Below are 26,845 nucleotides of genomic sequence, written 5' to 3'. Positions count from 1 at the left end.
CTCTGTTCAACCCCTCAAACATGACTTGATGACAGCCGCATTCACACCTAACACCTGAGAAATTCATATCACCTACACGCCGAACATGACAATCCAAGCCAGGACGCGCGCGTCGCCTGTCACCGTCCAAACTCAGTGCGGTCCAACACACATGTTACGGCCGCATTCCATTGCTTGTCGGCCTATTTGCGACACATCTCCACCTTCACGTCTGTTGTCATAATAGGCGATAGCGAGTTCACACACACACACACACACACACACACACACACACACACACACACACACACACACACACACACACACACACACACACCAGCGCTTCCCTCCCCTCACAATCTAGAACGATCATCTGACAATATAAAAAAAAGAGCCCAGTCAGCCTCTTCGAAATCGTATAGTGCCCCCAGAAATAGTTAACGCTCGCTTTCGTGGTTTCCCAGCTTATTTGTAAATTCAAATTCTTACTCTAACTTGTTCACGAAAATAATACTGAATGCGCTCCTAACCTCCTACCTTTCCAGCTCTTAATATACGCAAATGTACTCACACACAACACACACACACACACACACACACACACACACACACACACAGTCATCCTCTATTCATCCCGTAACATAAGCAATACTAACTTTACAATCCATTATATACAAACCCTACACAATGTAGGCCACAGTAACTTTACAATACCGACTACATGCCCCAATTCTCTCCATTCCTAAGGAAGCGCTGTGAACCTGCTCTCTTTCTACACACGCGACACTCAGCGGTAATCAGCGCTTCCACATCAACGGACGGAAGTCCCTCTCAGAACTGTTCCACAAATTCGGCGACCGCTTCCCCTCAACACAAATGCGTTACTGTCTCTTCTTCCTTGCCTGTTCGCTTTTTTTCTACAAAATATCTCTAGACTCAGACTAAAAGAACACACCAAATTTTTTAAGTACAGCATCCTGTAAACCACTGAGTAACTAGAAACAAACAGACCAAAAAATGATATTCGCGCTCTCTAATACCGATGTCGTTGATGTCATTATACTTACAGTTAAATCTTACGATCGCGGTCTCAACTGATTGGCATTCCACAACGAGCTAAGTATTGGAAATACACTCTCTGAACGCTGTTACTCTGGAAATATCTCTACCGTCCTTACGACTTCCTCTCTACTCATTACGTAACAAACAATATTAACTTTACAATGCAATATATACAAACGCTACACAATGTAAACCACATTAACTTTACAGTACAGTATATACACATTTGACACCAAACAGTGCACTTATCCAGTATATCTCTACAGCATGCGAAAAAAAATTTCCTGTTCCTACAGCGTCTATATACCCCAGTGCTCTCCAATCCTAGGAAAGCACTGTCAACCTGCTCTTTCTCTCTACAGACCCGACACTCAGAGCTAATCTTCCCTCTTACATCAGCGGACCTAAGTCACCGCCAGAACTCTTTACAAATTCAGTATCGTCCGTCCCCCCTTTTTTCATAGATAGTCATAATCGGTGAACAACTAAACGTACTTAATTACGCATACATGTAGTCAAATAAGCAAATACTTTTACCTACATACACACCCCTCTCACTGAGGATAGGGCATTTAATATTATATACTTAAACACAGACCAATGATAACAATATTCCGACTCGCACCTTGTCCTTGTAATAAAGATAAAATTCATTTTCCTATACGGTACAAAATAGTCATTTTACATCAATGCACCCTCAGTCGACCCAAGTCGCCCTCAGAACAGCTCAGATAATTCGAGAGCCTTTTACCGTTGGCAGAAACGCCTCAGTCTTTCTGATCAGGGCCTGCTCCCTTTTCTAAAGACATATCCAGACTCGCGTATTAGAAGACCAAAAATATTTTAATATAGTATTATAAAATTCACTTCATACTCTTCGATATTGAGCACAGTTCTAGTACCATAGTGTGCCATAGACCACTGACTAACTATAATTCCTGCCCTGTACAGACATTAACACGGACTGATGCATGGACTCTCACAAGAAACTATACCTTGCACCTTGTAAATCATTCTTACAGTCGATAGCGTAACACTGAATGATTTTAAATAAAGGACAGCCACAACACAAGGAAACAAGAAGAGCCTGGTGGCGTTGTGGCGACATTCCAAACTAACCCCCTAAAGTGATTGAAGGCCTCTACATTTAAACTCATATGTCGCAATGACCCAATAGTTGATAACTCTGCCTTCCATCCCTAGTGATTGTTCATTTTGCGCACAAGTACGGGATCACCGTTTTCGGTGCTAGCAACCCCAGAAGTTGCGGCCCATCAACCAAAATTTGTGCCCCAACTCAAACAAGCATTGTCACTCAATCATTATGTGGTACCCAATGCACAGATGGTATGGATAAGACACCGCGGATCTACTGTAATATAATCCATCAACTGATATCGCGAAAAATTTGACAGTAAGTCAGACAATGGCCAATTATGTGACAGCATGTTTTCCTAATTTCAGTATCATAGCTAAACCGTATCTTGTCTGCTTTGCAAGTATCATTGCGAGCCTTGATAGATGACTGCTCAGTACGTCCATTTACACTTAATTCTCGAACACACAAAAACGATCAAAGTATACCAGGCAATGCTATACGTATTTCTGAGACCTCGCGCATAGTATTCGATCAATCTCTCTGCGTATGACAGTCACAGAGCAATCTCGCCCTCCTACGTTAAAAGACCGTCCTCACCTCCGCATTGACCAGCCTACCCCACAACATGGCTACCCAATTAATCCTCAACCGAGCAGACGAATACAGCTACACTTCACCTCCCTTGACTGAATAGAGCTTTCCTAGTCCTAACCCCTCCAAGTGCCCCACATTTCTTATCTACAAAACTCTTCTCTGACTGCTGTCTAAAGACTAATGCAGACTGAAGAGACACAATCATGACTATTAGATTATGAAGAATCATAAATAAGTTATTTTTTGGAAGAAAACTGAATATTTGACGGAAACCGTAATTGGTAACACAGTCCTTAAAGAGCTATATCTTCCGAAACATACTAGTGTTTAAGACTTAAGAACGAAAGTAGCTTCCTCGTGTTGTGTCACTGCCAAGCAAGAGAACTCTGAGACGTGGACCAAACGTAAATGGATTTGACACAGTGTAGTAAAGAGAAGGCAACAGCGAAATGCGGAATGAGACGAACGTAAATAAGACTTTTATTCAAAGGTAATAATTACACTGAAGTCACCGCCATTTGTGTTGCACCGCTGTAGATTACAAAAGTAATGATATAGTTCTTAATTGGGTGTTTCGTTACCACGGGCGGCAGGGCATTCTTTGCTTCGTGCTCCCGTCCAGGCCACAAGATCGTTGAAGAGTTCTGCAGTAGGGCATTCCATTCCTCCACCAGCACGATTGGCGACTGCTAGATGGTAGCTGGAGCAAGGGGGGCGTGCTGCAATGTCTCCTCGCTTCACCCGCAATGAGATTTAAGTCGGTGGAGCGGCAAGGCCAGTCCATTCTCCGAAGATCCTCTCCTTCCAAAAGCAGCTCCAACTACGCTGTTGGATGCGGTCGCGCCGAAAATGGAAAAATCCATCGTCATCAGCTACTTTTACGTAGGACAGGTTGTTAAGACGTGGCGTCTGGGAATGAGCATCCCGGAAACTACGAAGCTGGTCGGATATCGTATATGTGGAAAGTGTTTGGAGGACGATGAAACAAAGAGCAGTCGACAGTGTCCTGGACGTCCTCGTCTCATCACAGAACGTGGAGGTCAGAACCTGCCCGCTCTTTAATCAAAGATAGGCACCTATCTGTGGAAGATCCGACGACTGTGTACAATGCTCGTTCATGCGCAAGTGTTTCTGATCACACTGTTCAGTGAACACTGAACATGGGTCTCTCCATCAGACATATGCGTGATCCCATATTGACGCAATGACATTTATGTTTGCGGTAGGTACCTGATAATCGTAATAGGACCGTGGACTAACGGAAACATGTCGCCTGGTCGGATGAATTACGTTTGTTCGTACACCAGGTTGAAGTTCGTTTCCGGATATATCATCATTCAGGCACACATCGACTCGAAAGATGCAGCGCATCACGGACGCAGGCCGTTGGCGGTAGTATTGCACTACAGGGGACATTCTCCTGATCTTCCATTGAACCTGCGATAGTAACAGATGACATGTTAATGGTCTTAGAACTTTTAGCATTGTACTTGAAATGGCATAAAAGCCGAAATATAGTTAGTAAAACGGTAACACACCGTCAAATGGCGTTTACTCTTTCAAAAAATACGTGGGCGTTATCGTGCGCATTGTGTACCCACTAATGCTTAATGTCTTCCCGACGGCGGTGGCGTCTTCCAGCAGCAATACTGTGCATGTCTCAAGACTAGAACCGTGCTACAGTGGTCTGAGCAGTGTGTTAGTGAATTCACGTAGATGTCTTCACCACCAAATTCCCCTGATATGAACCCGATGGAACACGTGTGGGGACGTTATTGGACGCCAGCTCCACCATCACTGACTAAAACTAAATTCCTGCCGCACAGGCCATGAAGGCCAAAAGGTGTCGACTGGCCGCAGTGTCATCCTCAGCTCACAGGCGTCACTCAATGCGGATATGGAAGGGCATGTGGTCAGCACACCGCTCTCCCGACCTATGTCAGTGTCCGAGACTGAGCCGCTATTTCTCAGTCAAGTAGCTCCTCAGTTTGCCTCACAAGGGCTGAGTGCACCTCGCTTGCCAACAGCGCTCGGCAGACCGGATGCTCACCCATCCAAGTGCTAGCCCAGCCCGACAGCCGGTGATCTGACGGGAACCGGTGTTATCACTGCGGCAAGGCCGTTCGTCACCATCACTACCTACCCGCCCATAATTTACAGCAATTGCGTGATTTGTGCGCGGACATGTTTTACATACCTCTGAAAACCTAAACACTTCTTGAACCCATGCCACACGGAATTGCTGGTGCACAGCGTTCCAAAGGTGGACCAACACACAGGTTGCCTTAATGCTTTGCCTCACCAGTCTACCATAAGAACTCCTGGCTCGTGCGAACTGTTTGATATTCTGCGTTTCCAGCGGCGTGGGCATAAACACATTTGTCTCAGAAACAGCAGGTGCGATAATTTAATAGCCGAAATCTACGAAATTAGATATGTTATAAAGTTATGGGAGCATAAGTATATGAACAACGAGTTCAAGAGGAGATCTGTAACCCGAATGGTTCCAGAAGAGGCACTGTGGGATTTCTGAAAATTAACTTCATGACAAACGCTATGGAGTTACGAAGGGCGGAAGGGAATTACCTGTGGATTGGATCCGTAGCTGTCGATATTACTCCGAGGGGAACACTTACCACGGCGCTAACGCCCTGCGACGCGAATACTCTAACGATATACGGGTTAGCAATTACGTTCAGTGCAACGAGGACTGCTTCCAGCATTATGGCTTGTGGGAAAAGAAAGCAAAACGAATACCAGTATGTCTTCACATTTTTTTTCCTCTTTATTGTGGCTGGATAAAAATGTCTCCTGCGCGGGAGACACAGCTGTACATTTATTTTTAACTAAAGTTTGATGACTCGGGCATGGATGTGTGTGATGTCCTTAGGTTAGTTAGGTTTAAGTAGTTCTAAGTTCTAGGGGACTGATGACCTCAGAAGTTAGTCCCATAGTGCTCAGAGCCAAAGTTTGATGAGAAACACAGTCGATTATGCACTGTCCAGAAATCATTTAAGTACCTTTGTATACTGAATTGAATTTAGGTTTCCTCAGAATATGCGCCAATCTATGAAAATGCAGTTTAACCTCACACTCAAACATATAGAAATGAAATGTCTTTTTTAACAGAGAAACAGAATCACAAATGCACAAAGACCCAGTCCGGTTTTTCGGTTAGACAGTAAATTACTCCAAATTCTAAAGCAATGAAACCTAATTTTCTTGGGCCTGAATCAAAATTTAGTAACCGACGTCCTGATCTTAAAATATTCACGATACAATTTTAGGAACTGTTTGGATACTTCGACATTTTATATCGGCTTTAAGGCTCATATCGTGCTACAAAATAAACACATTTTATATTTTTACATTCCAGCCCGACTTCTGTGCGTGACACTTCTTGATCTATTTATTTCATTCGTACTTGCCATACTACTGTCTTAGAGCATCCGTGAACACATTACTTCTCACTGTAAAATTTATTTCAGTCAATACTCATAAATGTAGTTAGCGGCTCTATCGGTTTCATTACTCATCGCCCCTAAATACTAGTTGACTGACGGCCGCATCAGAACATTCCAGGAGACAACATTTCATCGAGGCTCTACCTACAGGTGTATTACTCTCTTGGTGTTAATGTCAACTTTCTCCATAGTTAACATATTGTTGCTGGACTACTGTGCTTCACAAGAAAGAATACGAGAATACTAATATCACGTGGTGTTCACACACTGGTGGTGCTAGCTTTGGTCGCATCATCTGTCTAGAGAAATGGTTTAAGCTTGCTGCATCTTTGATGCTTGTTTACTACTTGCTTGATTGTGGCTTCCTTCCCACTGGCAGTTTCTCCCAGTTACACACTAACATTTGTAAGAAGCTTTCATCCACAAATTGCTTGTGTTTTTCTCAAATCGGCGTTGAACCTGTATGCCAAACTTCATTTCTAGATATGGTGTTTCTGAAGCGCAGCAACATTGTATGATAATAATTGGGTTATGTTTGCTAAAACTGCCTCTTGTTTGTTTACCAAACATGGTATTTCACTTCTCTGTAATCATCAAAGGGTCTTAACTTTCATTTACAGTCTTAATTTTTATTAACGTTGGCCATGTGAATTTTTCCTCATATTTGTGGACAGTGGCCCACCATTTGTTCACATTACAGTGTTAAAATACACCTTCATGTTGTGGAAAGTAAACACTGTACACTTCGTTTTACTCAGTTCAGCACTGTATGCATGTTGCAATACAATGACTGTCCAGGCCCATCAATTAAAGGTCATGTCCATATAAACATTTATTATTAACAGACTAATGCTAGGCCTACTGAAGAGCAGAAACATGCAAGGGTGTACCAATACAGGGGCAGGGGAGGGCAGCTGATGCACCCAGCCACATTTGCCACATATACAGACAGCACTGTGGTGTTTGTAACCACCTAGCTCCAACAGCAGAAGAGATACAGTCAAGCCCCTGATGTGTAGCCTGCCCTGTATGACAGGAGTGTTGTGAGAGTACTATCAGCCTGCAGGTTGAGATGGATAGAGGAGGGGATGGGTAGAATGAGGGGTAGAGAAAATGGACAGAGGTAAGTGAGGAGGGGGAGATGCATAATACATATGGAAGAAGTAGAGGGCTAGTGGGCACGTGGAAAAAGAAGAGGATGTGACGGTACAGCCTTCAGAAAGGCGCCTTATAAACTTGGAAAGCAGACTCGGGCTGGAGTGCCAAGTTGGTTGTACTCTGCACGACGGTTGTCGCCGAGCGAGCTGGCGCTTGACAGGAGAGGTGAGGGCGGTAGCAGACATGCGGAGGTCGAGCACGGCGACAGTAGCTTTGTAGTTAGTCTGCTGGATGTCTGCATCCTTTGCGCTCTGATATTGGAGCAGTCACAAGGTATGAGATATTCTGATGCTTAGCAGACGACAAAACTCGCTCTGAAAGCAGTTGGCCGTTTTTTCAAGTGCTGGAAACCTGTCAGGGAGAAAAATAGTGGAAAGGGACGCCGTGACAAACTAAAGGAACTTTAGTGTGAAGAGAAAATTATAGCGAATATGAGGGTATCAGCGAACCCTCGGTGCTATCAATAGGTTCTAAGTTCTTCTATATTGAAAAAGTTATAAACTGTATGAACTTTAAAAAGCTGTAAATCCGTGACAACTACACCTAGTTTCATAAAGGAAGTGTCTATGGATAGGTTTCATAGAGAAGTAGCAGAAAATTGTGATAAACGCTGACATTTTTGAACTATAGACTGGAATGTGTACTCCGTGGTGAAAAATCGGGTAATTTAACCAAAAGATTAATTTATATCGCAAAATTAGCAGCAGCATTAAAGAATAACAACAGTTAGGGAAGTGGAAAGAGATTCATAGTTATTTGTTTATATTTATTAACAATAATATCATCAGAAGTAATGTCTTTCATGTTAAAAGTGTAATTTATTCAAAAACCAGTGTGTGTACTAAGAATTTACTATCAGTACTGAAAAGCTAACAAAATTTCGAAGTGATTTCACATATAATACTTACATATACAGGGTGGAAGTAAAAACATAAGAAAACATAAGTTTCAACACAAACTTATGTTTTTTTGAATGGACACCCCATATTATTTCTTCGCAGACAACAACATCGAAAATAGCAAAAAGAACGGCGTTGGTTGCATCGCAATACGTTAGTTGCATCCCGAGAAATTGCAGTGCGAAGTTGACGCCTGAAATAAACAAAACGCGCCGCTATTGCACATCCCGAGATCAGGAGTGACCCGAACATACCCGTTTGCGGCAGGAAACACTAGTATTATTTTCGGCCAACGTGACAATAGTGAAAGTAAGATTACGTACGTCAAACACATCGCGATTATGAGCAACGTGAGACTCATGCTTGCATCTCGAGATCTGCAATAGCGGCGCATTTAGTTCATTTCAAGTGTCAACTTCGAGATGCAGTTTCTCGGGATGTAACTGACGATGCAACCAACATAGTTTTTTTGTGATTTTTCACCTTATTCACTAAGAAATAATACGGGGCGTCCACTTAAAAAAAAACGGAAGTGTGTTGAAACTAATATCTGCCTACATTTTGGGATGTCTCATAGTATTTATTTTCATGAGACCCTGTCTTACATTCACATCAGTGAGTCATTTTTCAGTGTATTTTTGTTCGAGATATATTTGTGCTGAAATATTTAAGTGGGCCACACTGTATATTATTTCTACATGATCTGGAGCCGGCCGGAGTGGCCGAGCGGTTCTAGGCGTTACAGTCTGGAGCCGCGCGACCGCTACGGTCGCAGGTTCGAATCCTGCCTCGGGCATGGCTGTGTGTGATGTCCTTAGGTTGGTTAGGTTTAAGTAGTTCCAAGTTCTAGGGGACTGATGACCTCAGATGTTAAGTCCCATAGTGGTCAGAGCCATTTGAACCATTTTTGAAATAATTCTGAGAACGCAAACACCCAGTACTCTAACGAAGAAAATCTCCGAACTTGGAATCGAATTCGGGACCCCACGACTTAGATGCTAACCACTAGACCACGAGCTGCAGACTCGTCAGGTCGTGGCGCACTCCTGCAATCCAGGGTGCTCGGAGATCGAGGTGTGAGAGAGGTCTGTACTCTAATTACAGATTATGTCGTTTCGTGAGTTCGCGAACGTCCGTGCTACCTTCATCGTGCTGTGAAGCTAACTCAGACGGCAGTGCGAAAAATTTCGGCGGGTGGCGCTCTCGGAGTTAAGAAAAGCTGAACTAAAAAAATCCTCAGCAAACCGAAACAACGGATATAAGGAAACCGCAGCCGTTAACAAATCACCTGCAATGTTCCCATTTCAAACTCTCAAATAGCAGGTCCTCTAAAACCACTGAAACAGAGCATACGTTTATATTTTGTTTGTACCTTCACAATGGTCCACATAACACTTCTTAACGTATGGCCTCCACTCAGACGTCTCTTCTCCAGCAGAGGCAACTGACGTCCCACTCATTAAAACAGTAACAGCAAAATGGACGTCTGGATACTGCAGCTTTTTGTTTTTTATAAAGCAAAAAGCCTTTGTAACAAGAATATTCTTAGGAACGAGACGATAATGCCTTACTGGATATTCTTACGACACCATGAAGCACTGGTGCATCTCATCATTTGCCAACTTTCCATTTTGAGCAGCACTCTCGACCTGAAAGCTATGCTTCGAGACTGGTAGCGAATCGAATCTACTACGAAATTGATCGCTGCTTCCGAGCGAATGAGCTAAACGATCGAGTCTGTGCTCACACGCGCTTTAATTGCCCAAATGGTTCCCATTCATTTGCAGACATCATGTTTAATCCGAAGCGTAGCGTCGCTGGATAAAAGGGCGCTGATTGGGTAGAGGGGACAGTGTGCGCCTGTGAGGCGAGTATCATTACCCGATGAGTGGAGCGCACCTGTGCAATCGTTACCAGAGTGGCCTCCACGCAGAGACGGCACTGCCTGTACGCTGGCGCAGCTAATTCTAACAGACCGTTGTGTGTTAGCTTTTACTGCAAAAATGTAGTATCGAACGCAGAAAAAGCGTATTAACGTCTTACACTACTAAATCCTCAACACGGTATGAAAGACTGCTGCTTGTAAAGAAGTCTTCAGTTAAAGTCTCGTGTGTGAACGTTGTTCTACAATGAGAAGATAGATATGCTACTGATACATGGAGAATTTAAATAAGCAGAATAATAACTGCAATAATTTTTCTAATTTACAATATAGGTACATGTACAGTTCGGTAGTACTTTTAAAACGAAATGTTATCTACAGTAAAGGCAGTCACTGGTTAAAACCTTCATGATTACGTTCGTTTTATTCTGGTTGAAGGTAGGCGTAATGCTTCTCAGGCAGAGGAACTCCACACAGAGCGATACCTTGAGAGAAACTCTCATTCCTAATAGACGCTTTCTCGTCTTCTTGGGACACTTTAGCAGACGGGAAGTTTCAACCCATGGCAACACAATCGATCGTAGAACTCTCAAATATACAGGGTGGTCCACTGATAGTGACCGGGCCAAATATCTCACGAAATAAGTATCGAACGAAAAAACTACAAACAACGAAACTCGTCTAACTTTAAGGGGGAAACCAGATGGCGCTATGGTTGGCCCGCTAGATGGCGCTGCCATAGGTCAAACGGATATCAACTGCGTTTTTTAAATAGGAACCCCCATTTTTATTACATATTCGTATAGTACGTAAAGAAATATGAATGTTTTAGTTGGACCACTTTTTTCGCGTTGTGATAGATGGCACTTTAATAGTCACAAACGTGTAAGTACGTGGTATCGCGTAGCATTCCGCCAGCGCGGACGGTATTTGCTTTGTGATACATTACCCGTGTTAAAATGGACCGTTTACCAATTGCGGAAAAGGTCGATATCGTGTTGATGTATGGCTATTGTGATCAAAATGCCCCACGGGCGTGTCCCATGTATGCTGCTCGGTATCCTGGACGACATCATCCAAGTGTCCGGACCGTTCTCCGGATAGCTACGTTATTTAAGGAAACAGGAAGTGTTCTGCCACATGTGAAACGTCAACCACGACCTGCAACAAATGATGATGCCCAAGTACGTGTTTTAGCTGCTGTCGCGGCTAATCCGCACATCAGTAGCAGACAAATTGCGCGAGAACTGGGAATCTCAAAAACGTCGGTGTGTGAGAATGCTACATCAACATCGATTGCACCCGTACCATATTTCTATGCATCAGGAATTGCATGATGACTAAACGTCGTGTACAGTTCTGCCACTGGGCAGAAGAGAAATTACGGGATGATGACAGATTTTTTGCACGCGTTCTACACTCCTGGAAATTGAAATAAGAACACCGTGAATTCATTGTCCCAGGAAGGGGAAACTTTATTGACACATTCCTGGGGTCAGATACATCACATGATCACACTGACAGAACCACAGGCACATAGACACAGGCAACAGAGCATGCACAATGTCGGCACTAGTACAGTGTATATCCACCTTTCGCAGCAATGCAGGCTGCTATTCTCCCATGGAGACGATCGTAGAGATGCTGGATGTAGTCCTGTGGAACGGCTTGCCATGCCATTTCCACCTGGCGCCTCAGTTGGACCAGCGTTGGAACAGCAAGTTCCCTTGGCGGTCTAGGAATGGTAGAACGATGGGTTCGATGACGGTTTGGATGTACCGTGCACTATTCAGTGTCCCCTCGACGATCACCAGTGGTGTACGGCCAGTGTAGGAGATCGCTCCCCACACCATGATGCCGGGTGTTGGCCCTGTGTGCCTCGGTCGTATGCAGTCCTGATTGTGGCGCTCACCTGCAAGGCGCCAAACACGCATACGACCATCATTGGCACCAAGGCAGAAGCGACTCTCATCGCTGAAGACGACACGTCTCCATTCGTCCCTCCATTCACGCCTGTCGCGACACCACTGGAGGCGGGCTGCACGATGTTGGGGCGTGAGCGGAAGACGGCCTAACGGTATGCGGGACCGTAGCCCAGCTTCATGGAGACGGTTGCGAATGGTCCTCGCCGATACCCCAGGAGCAACAGTGTCCCTAATTTGCTGGGAAGTGGCGGTGCGGTCCCCTACGGCACTGCGTAGGATCCTACGGTCTTGGCGTGCATCCGTGCGTCGCTGCGGTCCGGTCCCAGGTCGACGGGCACGTGCACCTTCCGCCGACCACTGGCGACAACATCGATGTACTGTGGAGACCTCACGCCCCACGTGTTGAGCAATTCGGCGGTACGTCCACCCGGCCTCCCGCATGCCCACTATACGCCCTCGCTCAAAGTCCGTCAACTGCACATACGGTTCACGTCCACGCTGTCGCGGCATGCTACCCGTGTTAAAGACTGCGATGGAGCTCCGTATGCCACGGCAAACTGGCTGACACTGACGGCGGCGGTGCACAAATGCTGCGCAGCTAGCGCCATTCGACGGCCAACACCGCGGTTCCTCGTGTGTCCGCTGTGCCGTGCGTGTGATCATTGCTTGTACAGCCCTCTCGCAGTGTCCGGAGCAAGTATGGTGGGTCTGACACACCGGTGTCAATGTGTTCTTTTTTCCATTTCCAGGAGTGTATATGAGAGAAACCCTTAACGCGTTATTGAACGATGCTGCTAATGTACAGGAAAAAAGATTGCATAGTCAACGTACGTCGCCCGACAAATATCCTTTAAAAATCGAATGTTGTAAGCTAAACTCCGAACTTTGAGCTCTCAATCAGCAGCTCATTTTCTGTACACGATTTCGTGATTTCGAACGTCATTCAAAGCCATGTCATATTTTTCTGTTTTATTTCTTAATGTGGTTCATGGTGTGGGTTCCTGTAGTCATGTCCTAGTTCATGAACCACGGGCAACATGAGTGGCCAAGTAAGTGGTCCCGACAGTCGGGATACCAGTTACTTTGGAATAAGGCTGGGGATCTCGGGCATATTCTGAGTCGTGGTCACCTTTGTGCTCATACGGCAAAGACTACCAAATCCACCAGTTAGTCCCTCAGCCGTTAGGGGTAAAACCCAATGGGACTCGGGGCAAGTAAGGCTAGCAACCTGCTTCCCTGGTACTTTAAATATGATGCTGGCAACAATCAGAGCAAACTGCCTCGGACCTTTGGAGGTGACGGAGTCCCACCTCTAACTGACAAATCGGGGACTCCTAAGATACGACTTGGCAAACAAATGGTAATGAGATGGGGAGCTATTAATATCAATGGGGGCTACTCTGGGAAGAAGGTAGAGCTGGCAGAGGCTGCAAGTAAGATGGGGCTGGACGTTTTAGCTATTAGTGACATTCGGGTAAGGGGTGAGAAAGAAGAGGAAGTGGGAGAATACAAGGTCTACCTGTCAGGAGTCAAAGCAGGAATAGCACAATGGGGTGTAGGGCTTTACATCAGGAAAGAAATGGAACCCAGCGTAGTTGCAATAAGGTATGTAAACGAACGACTGATGTGGATAGATTTGACAGTGTCTAGCAAGAAAATTAGGATTGTGTCAGTATATTCGCATTGTGAAGGGACAGATCAAGATAAGATGGATAGTTTTTATGAGGCACTCAGTGATGTAGTTGTTAGAGTAAAGGACAAGAACAGTGTTCTGCTCATGGGTGATTTTAACGCCAGGATTGGAAATCGAACAGAAGGGTATGAAAAGGTTATGGGTAAATTTGGAGAGGATATGGAGGCCAACAGGAACGGGAAACAACTCTTGGATTTCTGTGCCAGTATGGGCTTAGTAATCACAAACTCCTTTTTTAAACATAAGAACATTCACCGGTATACTTGGGAAGGCAGGGGAACCAGATCTGTCATTGACTATATAATAACAGATCAGGAATTCAGGAAGGCTGTGAGGGACACGTGTATTCAGGGGATTCTTTGATGACACTGATCATTATTTAATCTGCAGTGAAATTGGGATTGTGAGGCCGAAAGTGCAGGAGGTCAGGTCCATATGTAGGAGGATAAGAGTGGAGAAACTTCAGGATAAGGAAATCAGGCACAAGTACATAACAGCGATCTCAGAAAGTTACCAGTTGGTTGAATGTAGTCAATTACAGTCATTAGAAAAGGAATGGACAAGGTACAGGGACACAGTACTAGAAGTGGCAAAAGAATGTCTTGGAACAGTAGTGTGTAAAAGTAGGATGAAGCAAACAGCTTGGTGGAATGATACAGTCAAGGCAGCCTGTAAAAGGAAAAAGAAGGCGTATCAAAAATGGCTGCATACCAGAACCCAGGTAGACAGAGAAAGTTATGTTGAAGAGAGAAACAAAGCCAAACAGATAATTGCAGCATCCAAGAAGAAATCGTGGGAAGACTTTGGAAACAGGTTGGAGACTATGGGTCAAGCTGCTGGAAAACCATTCTGGAGTGTAATTAGCAGTCTTCGAAAGGGAGGTAAGAAGAAAATGACAAGTATTTTGGACAGATCAGGAAAACTGCTGGTGAATCCTGTGGATGCCTTGGGCAAATGGAGGGAATATTTTGAAGAGTTGCTCAATGTAGGTGAAAATGCGATCAGTAATTTTGCAGATTTCGAGGTAGAATGGGATAGGAATGATGATGGAAATAGGATCACATTTGAGGAAGTGGAAAAAATGGTCAATAGATTGCAGTGCAATAAAGCGGCTGGGGTGGATGAAATTAAGTCGGAACTCATCAAATACAGTGGAATGTCAGGTCTTAAATGGCTACACAGGGTAACTGAAATGGCCTGGGAGTCGGGACAGGTTCCGTTTAGACTGGAAAAAAGCAGTAATCACACAAATCTTTAAACATGGAAACAGAAAAGATTGTAACAACTACAGAGGTATCTCTTTAATCAGCGTTGTGGGTAAAATCTTCGCAGGTATTGTTGAAAGGAAAGTGCGAGTATTAGTTGACGACCAATTGGATGAAAATCAGTGTGGGTTTAGGCCTCTTAGAGGTTGTCAGGACCAGATCTTTAGCTTACGGCAAATAATGGAGAAGTGTTATGAGTGGAACAGGCAATTGTATCTATGCTTTATAGATCTAGAAAAGGCATATGACCGGGTTCCTAGGAGGAAGTTATTGTCTGTTCTACAAGATTATGGAATAGGAGGCAAACTTTTGCAAGCAATTAAAGGTGTTTACATGGATAGTCAGGCAGCAGTTAGAGTTGACGGTAAATTGAGTTCATGGCTCAGAGTAGTTTCAGGGGTAAGACAAGGCTGCAATCCGTCTCCACTGTTGTTCATATTATTTATGGATCATATGTTGAAAACAGTAGACTGGCTGGGTGAGATTAAGATATGTGAACACAAAATAAGCAGTCTTGCATATGCGGATGACTTAGTTATGATGGCAGATTCGATTTAAAGTCTGCAAAGTAACATTTCAGAGCTAGATCAGAAATGTAAGGACTATGGTATGAAGATTAGCATCTCCGAAACGAAAGTAATGTCAGTGGGAAAGAAATATAAACGGATTGAGTGCCAAATAGGAGAAACAAAGTTAGAACAGGTGGACGGTTTCAAGTACTTAGGATGCATATTCTCACAGGATGGCAACATAGTGAAAGAATTGGAAGCGAGGTGTAGCAAAGCTAATGCAGTGAGCGCTCAGCTACGATCTACTCTCTTCTGCAAGAAGGAAGTCAGTACCAAGACTAAGTTATCTGTGCACCGTTCAATCTTTCGACCAACTTTGTTGTATGGGAGCGAAAGCTGGGTGGATTCAGGTTACCTTATCAACAAGGTTGAGGTTACGGATATGGAAGTAGCTAGGATGATTGCAGGTACTAGTAGATGGGAACAATGGCAGGAGGGTATCCACAATGAGGAAATCAAAGAAAAACTGGGAATGAACTCTATAGATGTAGCAGTCAGGGCGAACAGGCTTAGATGGTGGGGTCATGTTACACGCATGGGAGAAGCAAGGTTACCCAAGAGACTTATGGATTCAGCAGTAGAGGGTAGGAGGAGTCGGGGCAGATCGAGGAGAAGGTACCTGGATTCGGTTAAGAATGATTTTGAAGTAATAGGTTTAACATCAGAAGAGGCACCAATGTTAGCACTGAATAGGGGATCATGGAGGAACTGTATAAGGGGGGCAATGCTCCAGACTGAACGCTGAAAGGCATAATCAGTCTTAAATGATGATGATGATGATTTAATTTTAAACAACTCTTTTCAAAGAATATTTGAGGGAGGTGTAACATTTTATACGCAAAATAGCTAGGCCTTGAGGAGAGAAACTTTTAGACACTTCCTTTACACAGCTAGTAGCAGCTGTTTGTGAAATATTTCAATTTTCACTCCAATCACTAAGCTTTTATAAATTGCCCTCATTACCTTCAAGCACTAAACTAAACCTCACGCCGCAGAGTAGACACCTCATCTGACCTTTCTCCCACTCTTTGATATTTTCCTAATTTTCGTAGCTGAACAATTGTTTAATTTCTAGGGAGTCTTGCTTTCGCTCCGTTAAAACCTCTGATCAATAAAGGAAATGTGTTGATACATATCTGTCCCACACCTGACTGCTTCCCAGAAATCTTCGAAGTAGTGATTTCTATCAGTCACAGATATACTTCACGAATGCTGTATTCGTGACAACTCAGGAATGTAGACAAACACTTGAAACAATTCGCTGATAATATTGGAGTCAGCACTGGGAATTTTTAACACGGATCACATCATCAAAACCAGACGGGAGTGCCCAAGATCAGGAATTTTCGCCCTGCATGAAGCCGGAGGCGAGTCTACACAGCATCGGTTAGCCAATGGATTGGATTGCAAATTGGGCGATGGAAAATTCAGTGCCCTGGAGGACAGAATGAGGGAGATGACTTAAAAAAACTGCGAAACAGGGGCAGCCAAGACATTTCATGCAGCCAGTGGTGACCAATTTAGGGGGTTCAGTCAGTGAGCAGTGTGAGGAAGAGAGAAAATGGGCCTATAGCGACCAGTCAGTGAATTAGGAACGCAGATTGCGAGTAATCAAAAGAGACAGGGAATTTTGCCGCCTGGAGGCGCGTCAACTTCGGATTTTGAGCCAGATCCCTATTTTCATCCCGGTTTTTATAGTCAGTTTGTGACAAACCCTTGTGGTCAAGTTGTCGGGTCTTGAACCACCCGACTGCACTTTCCCTGTCTGACCTCAGTCTTCAAACATTACGCTAATTCCGCTTCTGCGGAGCAACTCCCGCAGATAACTGCTGCCGGGAATGCGAGCACAACAGCACCACGTCGGACGCCAGCCAAACATTACCTGAAGGACTAAGATCCTGCCAGCAAGTGTGGAAGAAGGGATGAAATAATCCAAGTAGCCGCAAAAGAGGTAGACGGAAAGTGCCGGCTGTCCAGCCCCGATCGACGTACCACGCCAGATTTGCATCTGCTGCATACGGCTATATGCAGAAGTGATCGTCGAATGGTGAGACGACTTAGTGAATTGCTTCCTTAACTGCCCAATTACTAAGTTGTGTCTATGGCCTATCAAATAGGCTCCGAGATTTTTGCTTGTAATAATGATGTGAATATTAATTTGCACCTCAGTTTCTTGAACTTATTCCATTACTCATGCTGGATATATTTGGAATGGCATGTCTTACCTCCTTCGCACTGTATCTGCGATGGACTCAGATCACTAATTCTTTGATTATTACGTTGTGGGCATGACGTATTTTCAAGTGTTCTAACGATTCCACCTGATCCAGACTGAGCCTTGCTTCAAAAACTTTTACTTGGATTTGTCTAGAACTGAAGCTTAGCGATTCAAATACTTCTAGAGGAGCTACTTTGTAACGGTCTCCGGATTAGTATTCTAAAGTTCGTCGATATCTTTGAGTCTCAGTACCTGGCCTCTACTTAGTTACCGTGGTAAAACTGAACAGTCGCCATTCCAAGTGCTGTTTGTAGACAATGTTTCAGAATTACGAGCACTTTTTTTCTATCATGTCTTTAGGTGTTTGCGTTCTTAACTATTCCTTCACCGCTGTTGACAGTAGCTAATAAAGCGAACGTTCTGACTACTCCCTCTATATGAACTCATTATTAACCAACCAATGGCGAATTTTTCACCACTCTTTCAACGTCTCCCTAGAGTTTGCGGAAGATATAAAAAGTTGCCTTGCGCTTCACAAGTTTGTCCGCATTCGAGACAGTAAAATTTGAAGGTAAGTTACAGCTCTTTTTGATTCTTAATTTATAGAAGATCGTAATTTAGTAGGCTACTTCGTCAGTAGTACTCGAAATGCGAAGAGCAGTTTTCCCCGGATTTTAGCCTTTCACACTGCACACACAAAGGAAGATAATTTGAAACCCGTTACAGTCATTTAGCACAAAAAGAACTGCAGCAGATTCTATCATACGTGTTTGTAAGTTAAATATGTCTACAAATACTTCTGTCAGTTTCTTCTCCTGTAGAGACGAAGTGTCTAAATAGCTGTGTTCATGTAAGTACCCTTAACGACACTTTAATTACACGGGAGATTCTCACTTTTAGACGTACTGTTACTAAGCATTACTCTTAAATACTTAAACTGGAAGGACCACATAGAAAATGTTGTGGGGAAGGCTGACCGAAGACTGCTTTATTGGCAGGACACTTAGAAAATGTAACAGACCTACTAAGGAGGCTGCCTACACTACGCTTGTCCGTCCTCTTTTAGAATACTGCTGCGCGGTGTGGGATCCTTACCAGATAGGACTGACGGAGTACATCGTAAAAGTTCAAAGAAAGGCAGCACGTTTTGTATTATCGCGAAATATGGGAGAGAGTGTCACAGAAATGATACAGGATTTGGGCTGGAAATCATTAAAAGAAAGGCGTTTTTCGTTGCGACGGAATCTTCTCACGAAATTCCAATCACCAGCTTTCTCCTCCGAATGTGAAAATATTTTGTTGACACCGACCTACATAGGGAGGAACGATCAGCACGATAAAATAAGGGAAATCAGAGCTCGTACGGAAAGATATAGGTGTTCATTCTTTCCGCGTGCTATACGAGACCGGAATAGAGAATTGTGAAGGTGGTTCGATGAACCCTCTGCCAGGCACTTAAATCTGATTTGCAGAGTATCGATGTAGATGAAGGTAATCTTCGCAGATTTATTCTTTTTACCTTAATAAAACGGAAGTTTTACACTAGAACAGAAGTTTCCAACAAATAATTCAGCTGGCTGGCCAAAGAACCTGAGGCGGTTAATCACAATAGTTTCACAGAACGCCAGGGTTCAGTTCGATATATTCCAACTGTAGAACGTGTTGCTGCTGCGCCAGAGTGAAGCACTCCAATATCTGCTGGAATGTTACTCAAGCTGTTGGTCGTAATTATAAACGATAACAATCTTATGATCCAGACCAACTGGACCACAATCGTAAACACAATAGCTGCTGCGTGGAACCTCGCGTGCTGTGATTAGCGGTTTTCACGTTTGACACACTGGCCATGCAACACCTGATAATTAAAGGGAAAAAAATCACCACAGAAGAAGTACTGGTTAAACGGTCTGTTCGTCTGGCAATCATAAATAATGATTAAGATTTTTCGTAACGTCGGATCTTAGAGTGCAACTGCGAGTGCGAATGATTCGTTGCTACATATTCTTCATTTTTCTCTGTGGATGCGAAAGCTGGATCCTTGACCAATATTCAGAGTAAACAATTTATGCTTTTGAAATGTATCTGTATCGCCGCTCTTAGGCATACCTCGTGTGCTGGAAATTTCAAAAGAAGACTCCTCCATAGGATGAAAAAGCATATATCTAAGAGATATAAGAAGCGAAGGATACCAGTTATTATTGAAGGGGAAATACAAAGGAAAAGGTCTGTTGGAAGACTAAGGAAATCGTGGCTGAAGGACATTCGGAGATGGTACAATTGCACATCAGAAGATGCCTTCCATGTTCCAACGTCACGTCCAGAGCTGGCTATGTAGACCGTCAACATCAGTCAGGAGAAGATACCTTAATAAAAAAGATTCTAGTATAGTAAAACCTGATTAAAGCGGAACATGTATAATTCGGGAAACTGGCTAAACCGTACAAATATTTCAGTACCGACACTTTTAAACGCTAATTTTTTATACAAAGCTGAACGTACGTAACGAGGAAACAGAATGCAAATTATAAGACTTAGTAATTCACTGTGTAATGCGTGCATACCTTATTTATTCACGTTTATACCAGGACACCACTTAACACGAATATTATATAGCCCTGAAAATTCTGTTATGTGAATGAGGTAACTGTTTTTCCGATAAACAATAGTTTTTACCCGGATAAGTCTAGCATTCCAAATAAATCCACTAAATTCATTTTTTCTGCCAATTTCATTTCACTTGTAGCACTTTAATTGACGACGTTATGTCGAACAAAAAGTGTGAATAACAGTTAACGATAAGATTAAGGTAATCGAGACGAGTAAGAGGCAAGCTCTCTGTGCACGAAATAACGTTGGGTTTAAAATGCGGTAAAACACAAAATTATGAAACAAGCATAACATACGGGATGAACAGATGAAAGGAACATCAAATGAAAAGAAAGACGAAATACACAGGAAATTAAGAAATTAAAGAGATAGTAGGGGAACGGTTCATAAGATCACGGACAAAAAACTTACGTTGGTCTGGGCCCATATCTGAGTGTGAGGGTCTGAAAGACTCTCAAGAGTTTGAGAACACAGTGTCTAAGGCATCCACAGGATAGTTGAACAGTTTATAGCTAGACATAACGTCGAGTGGAATGAAGGTATGGGGAAGCTAAGGATGTACAGAAAAATGTAACAATAGAATGGAAAACAATACTGCACAACCTAATAGAGAATTATGACCAGAAAGACATGTTCATTTCCGATGAAACAGGACTGTTTTTGTAAAATGTCCAAGAAAAGACTCACTGTACCACTGTGTGGAAACATTAGATGAAGTGGAGAAACAACTGGTGATTGGAAAGGAAGCAAAACCCCTTTGTCTCAAAACACGTATCAGTACGCTTCTAGCCACATAGCGAAGCTATAAAAAGGCGTGGATGGAGAGTCGTCTTGTGGAAGAGACTGGGTTCTTTCATTGCCAAAATGAGATAAGGAAATTGCCAGGCTCGTCTTTTGTTGGACAATTAACTCGATACCCGAGAGTCGAAGTTATCAAACGTGGAAATGGCTTGATTCCCGCCAGGTTTAACCAGCTTCTCACAACCCATAGATTCAGACCCATTATAGACAATTACTGAAGCAGTCTACTATTTTTAGTGTTGAAGAAACCGATGGTACATCAGCTCTTGTACGTTTAGTTTCTGTCCTCGATGCAGTAAATTGGATTGGCTTGGCTGTAAGAGAAAATAAGGCCAAAACTATCACCAAGTGCTTCAACAATGTGGGTTTTGGAGGTGAACAAGACATTTCTGTACTCATCGAAGCTGACAAAATGCAGCAGCAATCGCAGAATTAGCGCAAATGCAAAACATTTCATGTAGCCCAGATGATTACGTACAAAGCGACAACTTTCTATCAATTCACTCCACTTTTACTTTAGCAATAGATCTAATAGTAATCCGCAACACAGAAGATGATGATGAGGAATCAAAGGAAGAACAAAAGGATCGAAATGATGTCCCTAAAAAAATGTATATTCTTGGAGAAGCTGTTGCGTGTATGAGCAATGTTATGCTATTTACAGCACACGCTAATTCTCCCAAGCTGTTTGAACCGTTGCATAATGCAAAAAATTTGGTAGAAAAGCCAAATTTGAACAGGAGATTCAAACCGATTTCCCTCCTAGATAATGTGACGGAAAAGTGAAACGTAAATCAAATAAACACAGAAATAGTATGTATGTAAACAATACACGAATTTGAAGTTACAGTAAAAATACAGACATGCCGTATTATGTATCGATAAGTGTAATCCATTGTTGTTCTTGACAGTCTATCGCAAGTGCACAAGAGTTAAGATATACGAGCATCATTACATATTCATACTTTTTTGTAGACAAGTGCGTGTTGTGTAATCTGGAAACTTGTCCAATTTCAAAATTATTTTAGCCCCGTGCTATTCCGTTTCTCAGTAAGTCCGATTGTATTATGAGTGTTTGATACTCAGAGGACAGAGCATGGGGCCTGAGTTGGTTGTTGGAACGTACGCTGTTGATTGCTCGAATGAAAAAGTTTGTGATGGAATGGTGAGGGAGAAACGATGTTAGTAGTTACATGTTTTAATGTCTTTAATGCATGTTTGGTAACAACGAGAGAAGTAGTTCGACATAAAGCGTGGAAGGACGAAAGATTATAGACGGACAGGGACCTAAGGGGCCAGAACTGTAGTAGAGGGAATGTACAGTCTCTGAATCTTGTGGTTCAAGCTGCGCACTGCTAAGAAGGAAACTATAAACAATTTACATTGCGGTCATTTATATGGAGTCTTTTGTTGCAGACTGCTCACGCATAGTAACCCAGGGGCGGGCCTTCCGAAAATGGAAAGGACTGCAGTGCCGCCACTATTGTTTGGGCACTACTGAGGAAACAGCAGTTCTGCCAAGACCGTACTGAAACCCGACGGGCGCTGATGCACTGGTATGGGGACTGCATGAACAGCCCTGTTTACCACGAGGTGGTCCAGGCTGTACACCGAAATCTTAACGACATAGCAGCTGCAGGATGAGCCACAGATTTAGTACATTTGATACGTGCCTGGCTGTAAGCACAATAAACATGCCATTAATTAATAAAAATGCTCATTTCAGCAGAAATAGAAACAGTCTGGGAGCAATCATCATGACGTGATGTTCACGAAAGTCACCATCAGGTAATTGTTTTGTTTCAGTGCGCAAAAAGAAGTAAGGGATACGCGCCCATATCAGAACCTTGGAACACTAAGACGAAAAAGGGGTTAAAAACGATTACACGTTAAGTCCAATCGATGGAAGGAAAGACAGCTAAAAACAAGGACTTCCTCTTAGAGGAAGGCCCAAAAAATAGGCCGTAGAGACAACTTAGGTCCCGAATTAAGATAAAGTGTCCTTCGACATATTGCTAAGACGGATAAAAAATAAAACGCGGACGACAGCCCGTGCGTCGTTCGCTAAAACGGCCGATTACTCAGAAGGCAAACATATATTAGAACGTAAGTGGTTAAAAAAGGGCATTCAGTCAAACTGGCGAACCGTCAAAGGTCGATGACAATGAGCACAAAGTGGCGGGAGATCACCATTCAACAAAAGGCGATCGCTGAAACGACAGTGCCCAATACGCAATCTAGCTAAAATGGTCTCCTCGCGGCGAGAGGACCAGGAGGAGGCCGACGAAGCTGCTGAGAGAGGTTTAATTCCGCAGAGCTTATTTCCATGAAGGGAAGACCAGTAGTTATGCCAAAGTGACACCATCTGCTGACAGACGGCAACACGGAGATCATCGGAATGCATGGAAGACCTAGCGAGACGAGGTAAGAGGATTGCAAGGCTGCATCAGCAGCCTCGTTTCCCTTCAAACCGACGTGACCGGGAACCCACAAACATCGCAGTGACTCCCTCAAGAGTGAGCAAGTGGAAGCTTTCTTGGACACGTTGCACTAAGGGATGGACTCTGTACAGTACAAAGAGATTCTGGAAGGCACCGAGATAATCGGAGCAGATAACTTAAAGTCCTGTGTCGCCAGATGTACTATGTGGCCTGATAAAGGTTAAGAGCTCTGCCATAAATACTGAGCAGTGTTCCGGAAGCCGATACCGAAAATCATCACACCATCAGTTCGAGAGCCATGAGTATACACGAGGGTACCATCGCAAAGCTTCGTGCGCAGGTCCAGAAAAGTACTGCAATAGATCGAATCTGGAGTAGTTTCGTTAGGAAGCGAATGAAGTCCAAAGTGGAAACAGGCCGCCGCACGAAGCTAAAATGGTGAAGGGTTCACACACATCGGGAAAGTGGCAGACAGCGTGAAATTAAGCTGCCGGAGCAGTAGTCGAAAGCGAACTCCAGAAGGTTGCAGAGAAGAGGACCGCGACTTATACAGTCGATCAAAGGAATCATTGAAGGAGGCATAGGATGGGTGGCCAGGCATGGCAGACAAATGGCATACGTATCCGCTGAGGAGAACATTGCGTCGGTATGATAGCAGTAGTTCAGCAGCTTGGTCATACAGAATCTCAGCCGGGCTAGTGTAAGGGGCGCCAGTGGCCAAACGGAATCCACAACAGTGGATTGTATTTAGACAGCGAAAGATGGACCTGCAAAGGAATAAACGAAACGCCCGTAGTCTAGTTTTGAATGGCCAAGGGATCGGTACAAACGGGAAGGATGGTCCGATCCGCTCCCCAGGAAATACCGATGTGCACACGTAGAACATTGAGGGACCGCGTACAGCGGGCGGCCAGGTAAGGCATGTGGGAGGACCAAGATAATTTTCTATCAAGCATGAGCCCCAGGAATTTCGTAGTTTCAGCGAACGGAAGATCAACAGATCTAATATCTAAAGACGGTGGAAGAAAGCCATTGCGCCGCCAGAAATTCATACAAACAGTTTTGTCAGTGGAAAAGCGAAAGCTCCCGTCGATGATCCACGAGTAAAGACAATCGAGACATCGCTGAAGACGCCGCTCTAGGAGATAAATCCATGGAGAACTTCAATACATTGCAAAATCGTCAACGAAAAGGTAGCCAGAGATGCCCGGCGGGAGACAGGCCATAATAAGGTTAATGGCGGTAGCGAAGTGGACAACGCTCAGAATGGAGCCCTGAGGCACACTGTTTTCCTGAATAAAGGTGTCCAACAAGTGAAACATCCCCTTACAAAAATTTATGAATGATTGTGCTGAGCAAAACTGAACGTACTCAGACATTTCTCTACTTTTTCTGATCATCATCGCTAAACTGACACACAATATTTTTTAGCGCAACGCAATCTGACTTTCAATAATCCCTACAAAAGAATGGCCGTGACTAACAATAAGCTATACCTTTCATGAATCACTTACCTCACAAAAAATCTTCCTCTAACTACTGCAATACAGTCAGCGCCAATACTACCAGCTAAATAAAAGATTCTAACTAATGAAGGCACTAACTACTGATAGGCATAGTTATCAAATGAAAGATTTTGGTAGAGAACAAACAATGTATTTACCTTAATAGTGTTCAAAAGTCATAATATATCTATCAGTTCATGACATCCAGTCTTACAAATTTCGTTTTTCTGACGGACACACGTCCAGATCGTTCGCTCTCAAAACTCTGCCATCTCTCTTCCCACATCCACCACTGCTGGCGTCTCACCTCCAACTGCGCAACGCTACGCGCTGTTGACATCCAACTGCCCAATACTACAATAGCAAATATTCCAACAATCCAAACCAGCCACAGACTGCACACAGCACAGCCAGTGATTTTCATACAGAGCGCTACGTGGTGTTACCAGCATAAAAACCTAAACAGCCTACTTACACAAGGCATAAGCCACAAGTACCTTGAAAACTCTGTCTTAAAAATTCCGGAAGAAAACGGGGCAGGCGGCCTTGGAGGCACCACATGTAATGAGTACGCAGGATATCAGTCCTGCAGCAGGTGTCTTAGACTTTCTCCAAAGCAAAAAACACAGCCACAGTCCGGTGTTTCCGCAAAACGTCGTTCATTACATGGGCTGACAAAGTGATGAGATGGTCTACTGCACAATGGCGCCCCCAAAATCCACATTGTGCAGTGGTTTCTGAATTACGAGACTCTAGCCACCATAGAAGCTGGGCATGAAACATATTTTCCATCATCTTGCAAGCACAGCTGGTGAGAGAAATGGGGCAGTCGCTAGAAGGAATATCGGGCTTAGGTATGGGTATGACAGTAGCTTCACGCCAGTGTCTGCCCAGATGTGGAAGATCGGCATGAAATGGGGGCATGATCTACCTGCCGCAGAGTAAAGGCGGCGTTGCGCCATTCACGATTCTGAAAGAAGAAGGGTATCACCCGAGTCACCTCCACTCGTTTCTGACGGAGGAAGGCAGGGTGACAGTAGGTGGAGTTCGAAATGTCCTAAAAATAGCGGCATAATGTGCAGGAGATAGCAATAGGGTCCACAAGGACATCTGCTATGGTCAGGCTGGATACTGGGGAATGGAACTTGGTCCCAGAGAGTTGTCAGAAGTTGGCCCACAAGACGAAGGGAATGGTGGAACTGTTAGAAGAACTAATAAATGAAATCCAGCTAGCCTTTTTGCTATCCTGAAGAACACTACGACACTGTGTAAGCAACAGTTTATAACGAATGCACTTCTCCACTGTAGGATGATGGAGAAGAACGAAATTAGTATGTCTCCACATGCAGATTGCGTCATGGCACACCTCAGTCCACCAAGGTGCCAGGACACAGGGCAGTATGGTGAAGTGTAAGGAATGTAACGTTCTGAGGTAGTAAGGATAACGTTTGTAAGGTATTCTACCTGATCATCACATCTAGGGAAATAATGTTCGTCAAAGGTCGCCTTGGAGGAGTAAAGCCTCCAGTTAGCATTTGAAACCTGCTAATTGAGTATACACATAGGTGGGGGTAGGAATCAGAAAACATATAGCACTCAGAAAAAATTGTCTTTCGAGCTTATGTCAGAACAGGCCACTCGAGACGATGAGCAAGCAAGGCAGTGCAGAACGAGAGGTCCAAGT

This window comes from Schistocerca cancellata, chromosome 2, assembly GCF_023864275.1.
Source record: "Schistocerca cancellata isolate TAMUIC-IGC-003103 chromosome 2, iqSchCanc2.1, whole genome shotgun sequence".
NCBI classification, from domain to species: Eukaryota; Metazoa; Arthropoda; class Insecta; order Orthoptera; family Acrididae; genus Schistocerca; species Schistocerca cancellata.
The sequence above is the reverse complement of the archived record's forward strand: the minus strand, read 5'-3'. Positions refer to the sequence as shown.